Here is a 14274-nt window from a genome sequence, read left to right on the forward strand (position 1 = left end):
AAACATGTTCTTTACATATTACGAATTATGTTTGGCATTGTGCCCAAGAGTAAGCAGTCATTTTCCCGCTTTAATTTTGTATTTCTTTCGATAATGCCCTTTGCTATAGAAGCTGAAAATTGTACATGTGACAGGCCATCTAAATTATGTTTTTGCCTGATTGATTGATTGATTGAATTGTAGTGCTTTGCTATCTTATTTCATTCTTGCATAGAACCTTTTATTAGGAAGCCCAATACTGTTTGACAATATTCTGTTATGGAGCAGTCCGAGAGATACTGCGATTGCTCACTGGCTGCTGTTGGAGGCGGATCTTATCTAAGAAAAGACTCCCCATGTGACAGAGCGTGGTAGAGCGCAGTAGAGTGTGGAGAGAGTGTGGGACGCACTGGCACACGGGGCGTATGCACTGCTGCACCTTTAATACTATTTGTCAACAAACGTTCCAGGCCAGGATGTAAGCTGAAGCAGTTGTTTTGTAGTGAAGCGAAGCGATGCAGGAATGTTTTCTGCACACTGCGTATCAGTGTTCACTTTTTTCAGTTCCTACGTACCAAACGGAAACACTGGAACAGTGATTGTTGCCGTCCCATTGTGGTTCATCAGAATCGCAGAACTGTTTGCACTGCTTGTACTGTTGGTGTCACGGTATTTGCTGTGTTGCTGTGGGGAGAGTAGACTTTGTTGTGGTCCTATGGTGGGTCTACAGCGTGCAGCAGTACTTGTGGTCCTTGCGTCTAAGCAGTTTCGGGGGCCGCCTCTTGCTTGTTTCACCTGCACTCTTAATTTTGTGGCTTTTTATTAAAATAGAGGGTGACCAAAGGAAAATAAAAGCGACTGTAAACCTTCAGTTTGCTGCTCGTTTCACTTTCACCTTTATTTTTTTGAACATTTACCATAACGGACCAAAATAAAACTAAATAAAGACTGTAAAACCTTCAGTTTGCTGCTGGTTCACACACATTTGTATTTTTTTGTTATTATATGCTATGATGTGGCATTTATAACACGCCTGTACACAAGTGTTTCTAGGCGCGACAAGTAAGGAGGGGGAAACAAAGGGAGGACTAAATAACAATCTTACTAGGCCTTGTGGCATTCAGATCACGCAAGTGTGGGGAAGAAGGAAGGAGAGAAGTGCCAGGAGGAGGGGGGGAAGTGCAGTTAGCTCACAAGTGCAGCCAGCGGGTGGCTCATAACTGCAGAGAGAAGGGACCGTAGGGTTGCAAATACAGACTCTTAAGTGCTGGGGAGCCTGGAGGCAGTGCCAGGGCAATTGGACATGCAGGAGCCTGGGCCTGAGTTCAGAGGGTGACCAGGGGACCAATGCGCGGAGCAGTCAGGTGTATCAGCAGGGGAGAGGAAGAGAGAAAGCGGAAGCGAAAAGGAAGGTCTTGAGTTGCTTCCGGAATCAGAGGTGGTTATGCTCAAGTTTGAGAGAGGCAGGGAGGCTATTCCACAGGGAGACCCCAGGCGAGGAGATAGATCTGCCCCCAACTCTCTGCTTGGAGAAACGTCTGACCCTCGAAGTTGGAGGTAGACCCAACTCTCTGCTTGGAGAAACGTCTGACCCTCAAAGTTGGAGGTAGATGAGCGGAGAGCTCGAGAAGGAAGATGTTTTGGAAGAGAAAGTTGGAGGTAGAGGGGTCCCAGGCCCTAGAAAGCCTTGCGGACGATGCGTAGGGTCTTGAAGTTGATCCTCGCAGCCACAGGGAGCCAGTGCAGAGATTTCAGAGCTGGAGAGGTGCGATCCCTGGGCTTGAGGCCAAGGACAAGTCTTGCAGTCTTGTTCTGGATAAGTTGTAAAGGTTGAAGGGTAAAGGCAGGAAGATTTAGAAAGAGGCTGTTGTAATAGTCCATCCTAGAGAGGACCAGACCTCTGTAGACAATTAGCTTCTGGGATAAAGTGAGAAAAGGAAGAATACCTCTGAGGAGGTAAAGCTGATCGTTTGACTTCTTAGAGACGTCAGCGATGTGAGGATAGAATAAGAGGGTGGAGTTGAAGATTACACCAAGGTTCTTAGCCTCACAGGAAGGAGCAGGAAGAGGGCACAGAGTGGGTGGCCAGAGAGAGAGCGGAAAGGAGGCAGTGGGTGTCCCAATGAGAAGGATTGCAGTCTTACTGCCATTAAGGCAGAGATCATTAGCAGCACACCATTCCTGAATTGCGGCCAGACAGTCTGATGTGGGAGAAGAAACCGAGGTGGCTGAGGGGAGCCTGAAAGAGAGTTGACTGTCATCCGCATAACATTGTAAACTGGAGCAGAAAGTAGCGATGCAGTGGGCAAGAGGTGCCAGGTAGTGGTTGAAGAGCCAGGGAGAATGGTTAGACCCCTGGGGAACACCACAAGTAGAGAGAGATAGAAGAGAGGAAAGACCCCAGTTGGCCCTGAGAGGGTCGGTCGGTGAGAACGCAGGTCAACCAGGCCAGGGCCTGATCAGTAATACCAAGGTTGTTGCAGAGGCGATTGAGCAGGATGTCAACAGCAGAGGATAGATTGAGGAGAATGAGGACAGAAGCAAGATTAGAGTCAAGATTGGAGAGCAAGTCCTCACAGGTGTTCAGGGGAGCAGTTTCTGTGCTTCTGGCAGCTCTGAAGTCAGACTGGTGGTCATGGAGGCGACCAACAACTTTGGTATGTAGATTAAGCTGGGGGATGGGCAGCCTTTCCAAGAGTTTGCCCAGGAAAAGAGTGATGGAGATAGGGCAATAGTTAGCCGGAGAGGAAGGATCGGCCAGGGGCTTCTTTAGAAGGGGGAGCACAAGGGAGTGCTTAAGGAGGGAGGGGAAAGTTTGATTTGAAAAGGAATGATTGCAGAAATCGGCCCAGGCTGGATCAAGAGTGTTGATGTGGTCCTTGATGGTTCTGGATGAGCAGGGGTAGACCTGCTTTGATGAGACTTTAATAGATCGAACTTGTCTAGAAACATTGTCAGGGGTGAACAAGGGAAAGGAGCAGGAGAGTCGGCCTCAGACCGGCCAGAACTGGTAGAGGAGGAGGAAAAGGAGGTAGAGGAATTGAGGGTGGATAGGATGTCCTGGGTTTTAGTGGTGATATGAGAGGCCAAAGCCGTGCAGAGGGCCTTGGAGGAAACAGGAGAGGTAGAGACTGCAGCAGGATTGGCCAGCTCCTTGCAGATTTTGAAAAGTTTGGCCGAGTTGTTAGACACTGCAGTGATGCAGAATTGGATGTAGGGTCTCTTCTTAGAGAGGACCTAGAGTCTGTACTGCCTTTGGAGCAGGTGGCCGGCTAGTATGTCAGGTGGTGTGCATAATGCCCTCCACTTCCTCTCCGCCACCCTACACCTGCGCTAAAGGTCGGCAAGGTCAAAATCGTACCAAGAGTTGCACTTGGATTTGGGCTTCAAGGAAGGACATCCAGAGTGTTAGAGATAGAGAGATGAAGGTTAGAGAGGGCTGTGTCTGGGTGTGAGTCATCCAAACATGGAGGAGGAGGAGGAGAGAAAGTAGCATCGAAAGCCTCCACTAACACAGGGTTCATGGGTCGAATGACCGAGAAGGTAGGTGGCAGTGCTGGAGTCGGCTTGACCTACAGGGAAGAGAACGAGAGGTGAGAAGAAAGGAGAAAGTGATCACTCCAAAAGAGAGAGGAGTGGTGAGAGGGTTAGAGAAGGGGAGGACTGAGGAGATCAGAATATCCTGTTTGTGCCCTTCAGAGTGAGTCAGGCCAGAGGGAGGAATAGAGAGAAAGAGAGAATTGCAAAGGTTGTGAAGGAGTCCAGAAGAAGGGCTGGTAGCATCCAGGTAGATATTTAAGTCTCAGAGGAGGTGAAGTTGAGTGGTAGAGGCAAGGAGCGAGGAGGATATGTCATCGCACTCAGAGAGGGGGAGGATGACCTAGTCAGGCAGACTGTAGATAGTGGCCACAGTGAAAGAGAGGCCAGGAGAGATAGAGAGCCTGTAGATCAGGCATTCAAAGGAGGAGTAGTGCTGCATTGGAATGATAGAAGCAGGGATCCACTCTAGGACAATCAAGGCTACACCCCCACTGGGACGGTTGGTTCTGGGTTCAGAGAGGATCTTATAGCCATCGGGAAGGAGAGTGTTGAAACTCGTGACAGAGCTGGCCGTGAACCAAGTCCCGGCGTTGAGACCGAGTACATCCAAATCAAACTCTTCCAGGAGACGGCAGATGTCAGAGGAGAGTTTGACCGCTGTACGAGAGTTGAGAGTAGTAATGTGCAACAGGTTGCCACATTTGAATGTGTTCTGGGGAGGGGTAAAGGCCAGAGCTACACCCTGCGGAAGTGTTGGAGGTGCCCAAAGATGGGCAGAGGAGGAAGGAAGAGAAGGCAGGGTAGTCAGAGAGGGAGAAGGAAGGGCCAGAGGGGTGGCAGAGGAGGGATGCAACAGGGAGGTCAGAGAAGCAGCAGAGGGTGCTGTAGAGGTGGCAGAGGAAGGAGGTGGCAGAGGAACCAGAGAGGGTTAAGAAGGGATAGCAGGAGAGGAAAGGAAGTTGATAAGGCATGGGAATCGTCTATCAAAGGGGAGGAGATTGGCCTGAGGGCTTTGGACCAAGACGGTGCCATTTAAGAAAGACATTATTGATGGTATTAGAGGGGCGGAAGGGGGCCAGGAGGGTCTCCCACCAGGTGCCACCTTTTAATGAGAGAAGAGGAAAAAGGAGAGAGATCAGAGACTATATGGGGGTCCATAGGCCTAGAGAGGGAATGCCAAAGAGTATGTCTGTAAAGGTCTGTCTGGAGAAGGCGCTGATGTAGGTATCAGCGATAGGGAGGCCTCGGTTGGAGACCATGATGTCCCTTTTGAGCCTCCTCCTGCCAGACCTAGCGAGGTGGATAGGATAGTCGATAGAAAAGCAGTTAGAAACGATAGGTGAGACAGAGCACCATAGGGGGTGTGGGGAGGAAAGGGGGGGGTTGGGAGAGGGGAGCCCAGGTAGAGGAGGGGGGAGGGGAGGACATGCAGGGGGCAGACAGGAGGGAGGCACATGGGGGGACACGAAAGGAAGGGGGGGCACAACCAAGTGCAAGAAAAAATGGACCTACAAATCAGATGCAGTACAAAACCATCAGCAAAGAACAGAGCACAACAGGGGACCTAGAATTAGAGAATACAGATGTAGTACAGAACCAAAAGCAAAACACATAGGTCAGCAGGGAGCCTAGAAGTGAAGAATGCAGGCAATTGCAATGTGATGCCACAAACCATGGATAGCAACACAATATCAAGAACCGCAGAGAGCAAACACAAAGTCAGTGCAGTCAACAAGGCACAGAACACAACAGCAACCTAGAAGAATGCAGACAATGCAACTTAATGTCAGAAAAACAGTGGGGAACGAGACAGTGTCAGAATAGTACACATTAGATCGAAGAGGCAAGGGCTGAGATGTGAGAGGAAGCAAGGGAAACACAGGCAAGGAGAACAGAACAAGATGCGGGGACCCACTATGCGAGGGAGCACACACGGCTAGAGAAGCAAGGGAGCACATGCAGCCAGGTTGTGAGTGAGCGCCCACACGCAAGCAGGATAAGGAGACCTACAATGCGAGGGAGCGTACGTGGGTAATGAAGCAAAGGAGCGCACACGGGCAAGTTGCGTGGCCACGCACACACACAAACAGAATGAGGCGACCTACGATGCGAGGGAATACACGCGGCTAGGGAAACAAGGGAGCACACACGGCCTGAGGAGGATCGGTTGCAGGGGGAACAACGCATATGCAGGAGGGGGAAGGGGCGCATGTTCAGGGAGGCTGCATGGAGTGAAGTGAAGCTAACACTCCCCGAACCTTCTTACCTTGTGACCGCCGACAGGAGGGTGAGGTCATCCACGCTCACAGTCTGCGCCGCTACCCCATCGCTGCCAAACACCTGCGTCGCTGAATACTGTGGCCTTGTCCTGCGAGGGCTTAGAGTTAATCTGCGACGAAAGCGTGCGACTAATGAAAGATCAGAGGAAGTCTGGAAATTTGGAAAATTGGAAACATTTTCCTTTTTGTTTCTTTTTTTGAATTTACAGAACTTTGGTTGGATATTGTACTGATACACGGCTTGGGCGTTTATTCAGTCCTGGTCACTTAGAAAATGGCAGCAGCCTTGAGAATCAGACAAGTAAGTAACATGGACCAGAATTCTGCCATTAAAAAATAACAACAAAGGATAACACAGGCATTAGCTGAATTTCATCTATAAAGTGCCAAATACCTATTAAAAGTAACCCACCCCAAATAAAACAAACAAACAGTACATTTGCATTGAAGCTGTTGCAAAACCTGCATGAGGCACGGGAGATCAGCAGATTGTTAACCAAAGAACTACCAAATCAACTAAGCTCGGTGTTGCCTAACATTACTGGCGATGTCTCATTGGAATCTATTGTCACACTTAAGGATGACCAGAGCTCGGAAGAGCCTTCATATTTGCGTCACAATCACCCACGGCCTCCTGTACTATTACAGCTATACTTCATGAGACAGATGGTGTGTATAAATGGGCTATGAGAGCACCAATCACTTGTGAGCTGTCTTGCGCCCCTACATCGCTCTAGAGGATTCCTTCATTCTGGACGAATCTTTCATGCGTTTGTGCAGGGATCTGGGCGATTTCAATGAGAAGGATACAAGTGACCTAGAAAGTTCATCAATTAAACTAACTAGACCCGTAGAACGGCAGCAACATCAAACGCAAAGGGCTGACGACGACCAAAGTCCAACACAAGATCCAATTTATCTTGAACGGACCGTAGTCTTCTGACTTTTTTACTCCCTGGAATATCCAAATTAGATGAGTCTAACATCCTTCCTAACTTGGATACGCTGGGTCCAGCATCAATTTCAGCTCTTCATTAGGTGCTGGAATCGCTACTTCTTCTGTATGACAACATCAAGGAATCCATCCTAGACAATCAGTGTCAAAATCTACAGACTGATAATAAGATTCCAAAAGTGCTTAACATAGTCATCGGAAAAGAGAAAAAGAAAAGATGTAAGATAACTCGGCTTGAAACCAATGAGGAGAACCATGGAAGTTTGCTCTTAATGTCAGCTTTGGATACTCGTCGGATCGTGGAAACAGGAAGTCCATCCCCATTAATCAAATGCCAACTGGGGGGCAGCCCTGTACTGCTAACACATAACACCATCACTGATACTGTCAGTGATGATCTGAGCTTCATACCTGTTTTGGTTAGTCCAACTTCTTCCATTAGAAGGGCATAAAATTAACAATAACAACAAATGAAGAAAGTCAAAAAACTTGCCAGCAGAAAATATCAATAGGAGAAAATCTTCATTAACGTTTTTGAAATCATTGCCGGTGGTGGAGGAACAATGTAATGACTCCATGACTCAAAAGCTGGTAAACCTCGAAACAGAACCACCACTCCCAACGAGAAGTAAAAAAGAAATTACAGATCCATTAACACTAATAATTCTGACCCAAACGCTCTTGTTGAGACCTTCGTCGCCCCAGTCAAACTACTCAAAAGCAAACAAAAGTCCCACCTCAATACGTGGTTCACACCCTACCTCAAAGAGCTACGTATCCAAAAAAGTAAACTCCAAGCCATCTGGAGACACTCGCCAACGGATGAGAACAAAACATTATCATCTAACCTCGCCAATAAATATAAGAAAGAAATAATCCAAACCAAAAGGAATACATTTAATGATAGAATCACTAAGGCCAACTCCAATTCCAAGGAGCTTTCACCATCCTCCGGGAAATGGAAAATCCTATCACACCTTCAGATAATGTCCCGAAAGACAAACAATGGTGTACTAGTATCCAAAATGCCTTATCTAACAAAATAGTGACTCGGCAGACAAAAATAGTGAACAAAAAAGCATCCCTGCGCTCCACAGAGACGCACACTACCCCATTGGTTGATACACCGAGTATCGACAAACCCTTCAGGTTCACTAATATTTCCATACTGGAAACAGAAAAGGTTATTTTATCTCTGAAACCATCCAACTGCCAGGTTGACAGTTGCCCTGCACAAGTAATCAAGGACGCAGCTAGAGACCTAGCACCCTTTATCTCTAAGCTAATTAATGCTTCCTTTAATTTGAGCACTGTCCCTATGAACCTCAAAGAGTCCTGGGTGCTACCGCTCTTCAAGAAACAGACTCGAAATCCGGCCATACCCACCAACTATGGACCTATTGCTACGGTCCAAATCCTCCTTAAAATCATCGATAGAGTAGCCTATCTCCAAATCCAAAAGTACTTGGAGGCGAACCAACTTCTAGGATGTCGCCAATCTGGATTCAGACCACAACACTGCACTGAAACGGCATTAATTTACCTCAAAACATAAATCGACGAGTCTCTTGTCTGCATTGGATTCTGATTTCCAGAGAGGAGCTGCAGTCTGTTCACTATTGCTGCTACAGCATCAGCTGACTCATTAAAACCCTGACTTTGCCGCAGAGCGGGCCGCGGAGTTGGGTTGCAGAGTCTCTTGTCTCTGTTCTGCTGGGCCTGTTGGGCTGAGCTGGGCTGACAGTAAGACGTCACGTAAAACTTTGCAAACTGTACTGATTTGTGGATCCCAGGGAAACCTATCATTGCCCACCACTTGCGTTTTCAGTAAGGAGTAGTGAGCAGCTGTAAACTGTTATATTCTGTAAAGCGTGAATAAGTTGGGCGTTGACATTGCAAGGGTTTACGCCTGATTCTGCCCGAGTGAGGCACGATTCCTCGGGAAACCCAAGAGAAGCTGCCTACCTGGTGCCACTACATTAAACTTTGCTCGGGGTACTGGCACCCTGAACATCCGCTGCGACTTTCGCCGTCGGGCTGCTATGGCCCACCGTGAACCTACCCCCCTCCCATCTCAGACTGCCTTCTCCCCGTTCCTACCTCCTTGCTGGTCCGGGATATACGCGGAGTGCAGCTGAGGGTCGGGCACGCCAAGGAGAAACGGGAGCAGTGATCCACGTCTGCGATTGCTGCTAATTCTGCGGTCGCTTTTGGTGTTTCCCCTGCTGCTGCCTGTGGGAGATTGTGGGAGACCGTCTGCGTGAGTCATTTTACGGCGCGACCAGGTAGAAAAGTGTAAGATTCTCCATTCAGCAAGAGCACTCAAGGAAAGGTTCTTTACATGGGGTAATACCTGGAATTTGAAATAGGGGCAAATAACTTTATATTTATTTATTTATTTATTTTCTCCTTTAAACAGGAAAATGAGCCAAGGTAAATAGCAGTAACCTAACCTTGGATACCCATCAAAGAAAGGAGGTGTCTTAGGGGGTGGTACTTCTAACGCTCGCAGTGCCTGAGTGACTAAACTTAGAGGATTAATTGGGTGGTAGGAGTGGGTCATCAGTAGCAGGAGACTGCGGGACTTCGTCCTTTGATCCTGCTGGTGAGTTGGTCCACACCATATTACAACAGACACTCTGTGGTTGCGTGCCATCAAAACAGGAGACTGCGGGTCTACCGCCTTTGATCCTGCTGGTGTGTCATGATCCATCGATCAGGCCCCTTTTGGTCCTCCTGGTCCCTGGCACGTCGGGGGTTACTCGCTGTAATACACCCAACATGGCCGTATTCACAGAACGCGGTCTATCGACCTTTACGTCCATGCAGCACGTTCCATAAATTAACCACGCCCATGCGGCTCCGCGCGTCTCAACGCTATCGTTAGCTGAGGCTAGACGTGCGTCGCGTTGTGCTCCTGGAACTGAGTTGCTGCTCTAATTTCCGGACCCTCTCCTTAACCTTCCCTTTCCTTGTACCTGTTCTCTCCGCGGTCCACGCACACCTCCTCCGTGTGCACTCTTCCTTCCTGGTCTTCCTGGAGTGTTAGGGAGAATTCTCTCTTTAGGCTGAATTTCCTAACCTAGTGAGTCCCCCAGCAGCTTTGCTGGATTTCTGGAGTTTGTTTTTTTCTCCTGCCAAGAGTGAGACCCTTTTTCTCCCACTCTTGGACATGATTTATGGTGTTCCTTTGACTGTTAGTGTGTTTTATGGGCTATGGGGTCCTTTACTCCATAGGATCTCATGTGTCTTTACTAATGCCCTCATTACGACCCTGGCGGAAAGTGACTGACCGGACCGCCACAGCGTAAATAGCGTTTCCGCCATTGCACGATGGAGCAAAGTGCGGCCCATTCCGACCCATCGGGCACGAGCACCACGGCATGGCGGAAGTGCAAAGTCCGCGATGGCGGAAATGACCCCAAAACGGCCCACACCGCCGCCGTACGGCGCCCTAGGTGCAATACCGCCACCCATCTTAGCGGACACCGCAGTGAGCGCCAACCGGAAAGTACGGTGACCGTAAATATACGGAAACGGAAGTAAAAACATGGGCCCGGAACGGGAAACATCCCGCCGTACACCTATAAAACCACAAAATCCACACAACCACTAAAAACACTACCCTGAAACACACCCCAACCCGTCAACCACCCTAGCGAAACCAAGAAAAATGGGAAAAGTAGCGAAGAAAGCGTGCGACCGCAAGCGGCAGGTCCACTTCTCCCGTGAGGAACTCACCGTGCTAACAGAGACCCTCCAGGAGAATGCTGCCGTCGTCTTCTCCACGCAAATGACCAGGACGGCACTTGCGAACAAGAAGGCCATATGGGCTCTGGTGGCACAGCGGGTAAGTGCGGTGGGGACCGCAACCCACAGCAATGCAGAAAGCGATGGGACGACCTGCGGATACGCGTCCGTAGCATACTTTCTGCCAACCGCAACATTGCCACAGCCACCGGGGGAGGATCGGAATCACCCATCAAGTTGACCCCCTGGGAAGAAATCTGTGCCTCCACCATTGGAATGGAGAGCATAGAGGGAGTCGGAGGGATGGAGAAAGGAGTGCAGACATCCGAAGAATCAGGTAGGTGGCCCAAATGAAACAAAGCTAAATCCACAATGTCCAATCATGTGAAGTACCATGTGTCCACATAGTGCAACAGAAACACATGTCCAGGAGAACGTCCACACACATTGGCCTGATAGCGCACTTTAAAACTCACAATAAATACATAAATAATTAAAAACCCTAAAAACACCCTCTACACGTGCAGCATGCACACCCTAACTGCAGGCTGCAAAACAACTGCACCCTCACTCCACACACAAATGAAAGCACCTCCAAGGCCCCGACCCAAATCACCCTCAGGTACCACCCCAATGCATGTGATACAATGCCATTCCAATTCCCACAGACCCATTAATAACCCTCGCCCTCCTTTACTCCACCACAGGGTCCGATCCAAACGACGAGCATCAGGACACCCCTACCAGCACACCTGCAAAGAGGGCCAAGACCAACGGCCAAAGACCCTCCACCTCAGCTGCACGCATCAAGACACGGCAGCAGCACAAATCAGGTGGCAGCACAGAGGAGGGAACATCAACAGGCACCCCAGCAGCCAGCATGCCCACAACAGCAGCACCACAGGTCCCCCCAATGGATGCCACAGAAGGCACTGCCTCTGGTGGCAGCAGCACCATAGGTGACACCCCATTGATGGCAGCATGCTCCGACACAGAAGACGGGGATGTCGAAGTCAGATCCATCCATGACCTGTCCCAATCCCCCTGTCTGTCCCATCCCGTACAACATGAGGATACCACGCAGGGGCACCCACAAGACGACGACTGGCCATCCCCCACAAGCCCTGTGGCAAGGCAACATGAGGTCACCAGCCCCTCTGTGACACCACCGCAAATGGCCATGGCCCAGCAGAGGCAACAGTCCCTCGACCAGTTAATCGTGCAACAGCAGCAACTGGCCACGCTCCTCAAGGACCATGCCGATGAATGTGGGGGCACTAAGGCAGACATAGAAACATCAACTGAGACACTTAGGGCAGAAATGGAGAGAAGTACAGAGACACTAAGGGCACAAATGGAGAGTAGCACCGAGTGCCTGAGAGTCCAAATGGAGAGAAGCACCGAGAGCCTGAGGGGGGAACTGCATGCGACGTCCAAAGACGTATGTGCCGAACTTGCCGCAGTGCGCCGTGTGCTCACTGAGCTCTCACAAACCCTTAGGGACATGCATGGACGTGAGCAGGCAGAGACATCATCCGTTGCAAGTTCCGTCCAGGGCAGCCCCCAACGTAGATCTGGGAGGAACCTGCGCTCCACAGGCAGGGGTGCCCCTGATACCCGCAGAGGGGGCTTGCAATAGCGACTGCCCACTGACAATGAGCATCTTTGGACACTGGTGCTCGGGGGGGAGGTAGGAGGGTGGAGGGGGTGTGTTGGGCTCACTTGGGTGGCGGGTCGATAGGGTGTTCAACATGATATCACATATGCCATAAACAATGCACGATCAACCAATGAGATGTGTGGACATTGATCTTTGTGTACTAGGCAATCATAGGCGTACAGTCCATATTGTGCATGTACCAGACACACACAGTGCCACGAGTACCGTGTCCATGTATCAGCCACCAGGCGTGAGTGCTAGAAGCATGCATCAATGAGATGCTGACGAATGTCACGGCCCTCCGGTGCCTCGCAGACTCCTTGAGGTGCTGCCACATCCCCACCCTCATCATGACCATCTTCAGGTGCTTGCAGTTCTGCGTCAGGGGGCATGGGCACATTTCTACGTACGCACATGTTGTGGAGCATGACACATGCCATGACCATCTTTGCAACCTTCTCATGGCGGTACAGGAGTGCCCCGCCAGACCTGCTGAGGCAGCGGAAACGAGTCTTCAGTAGGCCGAATGCCTGTTCAATGACTACACGGGTACGTGAGTGGGCATGGTTGTAGTCCTCCTCATGCTGGTCCCGTGGGTTCCGGACTGGTGTGAGGAGCCATCTCTTCAGTGGATATCCAGCATCACCTGTATGTGGACGATAAACGTATGATGTGGAATGCCATTGCTACGTACGCACACCCCCCCCCCCTTCCTGCCAGGTCATTGCCGAATCACATACCCCACATCATCATGCATGAAATGAGACTCACCGAGTAGCCAGGATCTGTTCCCTGCGTGTCGCTCCATGTAGCGTGGTATTGTAGAGTTCCTCAAGACCATAGAATCATGGGTTGATCCAGGGAATCGGGCACAACAATGTGTAATGATCCTGTTGGAGTCACACACCATTTGTACATTCAGGGAATGAAATTGTTTTCGGTTGCGGTACTGGGCCTCCATGGCATGTGGGACGACCAATTCCACATGGGTGCAGTCGATGGCACCAAGGCAACCCGGTATGCCGGCAAGTGCATGGAATCCCACTTTTGTGTTGGTAATTTCCTGCTCCGAGCGTGGTAGAGAGATGTAGTCGTCTGCGTGCTGCAGGAGGGCATCGAGCACTTGCAATAGTGTCCGTGAGAACAGTGGCTGAGAAATGCCATGCAACTGTCCGACTGTGTGCTGGTAGGTGCCTGTGGCCAGGAAGTGGAGTACAGACACCACCTTCAGTAGGGGTGGGATGGCGGTTGGGCTATCTATCATGCTGACAAGGTCAGCCTGTGTCATGTCCACAATGGCGGCTATGGTGTCCCGGTCTAAACGGTAGAGGGTGTGGATCTGCTCATCAGTGAGGTTGAACGGATGTGCTCGGAGGCGTGGGATTGCGGGCTGCCTGCGTGGTGGTAGTGGCTGTGCTGGCGGCCCTTGCTGGCCCTGCCTTGGCCTCCTCCTCCTCCTGCGTCTCCTCCGTGCGGCCGGTTGTAGTTGGTGTTCGTCTTCTTCTTGGAGTTGGAGTACTTGCAGTGCTATCAGGTCCCCCAGGGCCAACATCGCGAGTCCTGCCGGTAGCATTTCGGAGTGGGTGTGGTTGTGGGAGGAGACTGGGTGTGCAATTTATGTGTTTTCAGGCTGTATGGCCTCCACCTGTGGTGATTCATTCCACCTGTGCAAGCTGCTCTCCCCTTTGGCCGAGCACGTCCCGCACACAACGCTGCAATTTGAGTAATGGCATCTTGCTATTGCAATCATGTATTTGTACCCGATGGCCGTGTAACATTGGTTGATATGTTCATTCGGCTATGGTCCCATTGTTTCACATACAATCTTTGCAGTCGCGAAAAGACTTGTGAAGGGTCAGTGGAACGTAGTACTCGAGTAACGGTGGGCCCTCATGCATCACTGTACCGAGTTGCACCGACGGGCGGGGCGTCCCATTTGTGGGTGAAGGCAGTTGCCATTTTCACACACAGCCGCACTAGATGGATTAATTTGTGATTTCAAACGGCCACAGATGCCTTTTCGACGTGATGTTGCAAATGAGGAATTCGAAGGGCGGCGCTTTCGGTTTTCAGCTAGCGGCGAGGAGATGCCCACAGGTCTGACTGCAAAT

The 14274-nt window shown here is 50.2% G+C and overlaps 1 protein-coding gene across 1 annotated transcript in view; it reads left to right on the forward strand.

The window, feature by feature from the left end:
* The window catches only part of LOC138515436 (zinc finger protein 850-like), a 221132-nt gene that overhangs the window by 33718 nt on the left and 173140 nt on the right, over window positions 1–14274 (forward strand). The window lies entirely within an intron of this gene.

The sequence above is a fragment of the Ambystoma mexicanum genome, chromosome 6q (assembly GCF_040938575.1).
Source record: "Ambystoma mexicanum isolate Mex_15411 chromosome 6q, UKY_AmexF1_1, whole genome shotgun sequence".
NCBI lineage: Eukaryota > Metazoa > Chordata > Amphibia > Caudata > Ambystomatidae > Ambystoma > Ambystoma mexicanum.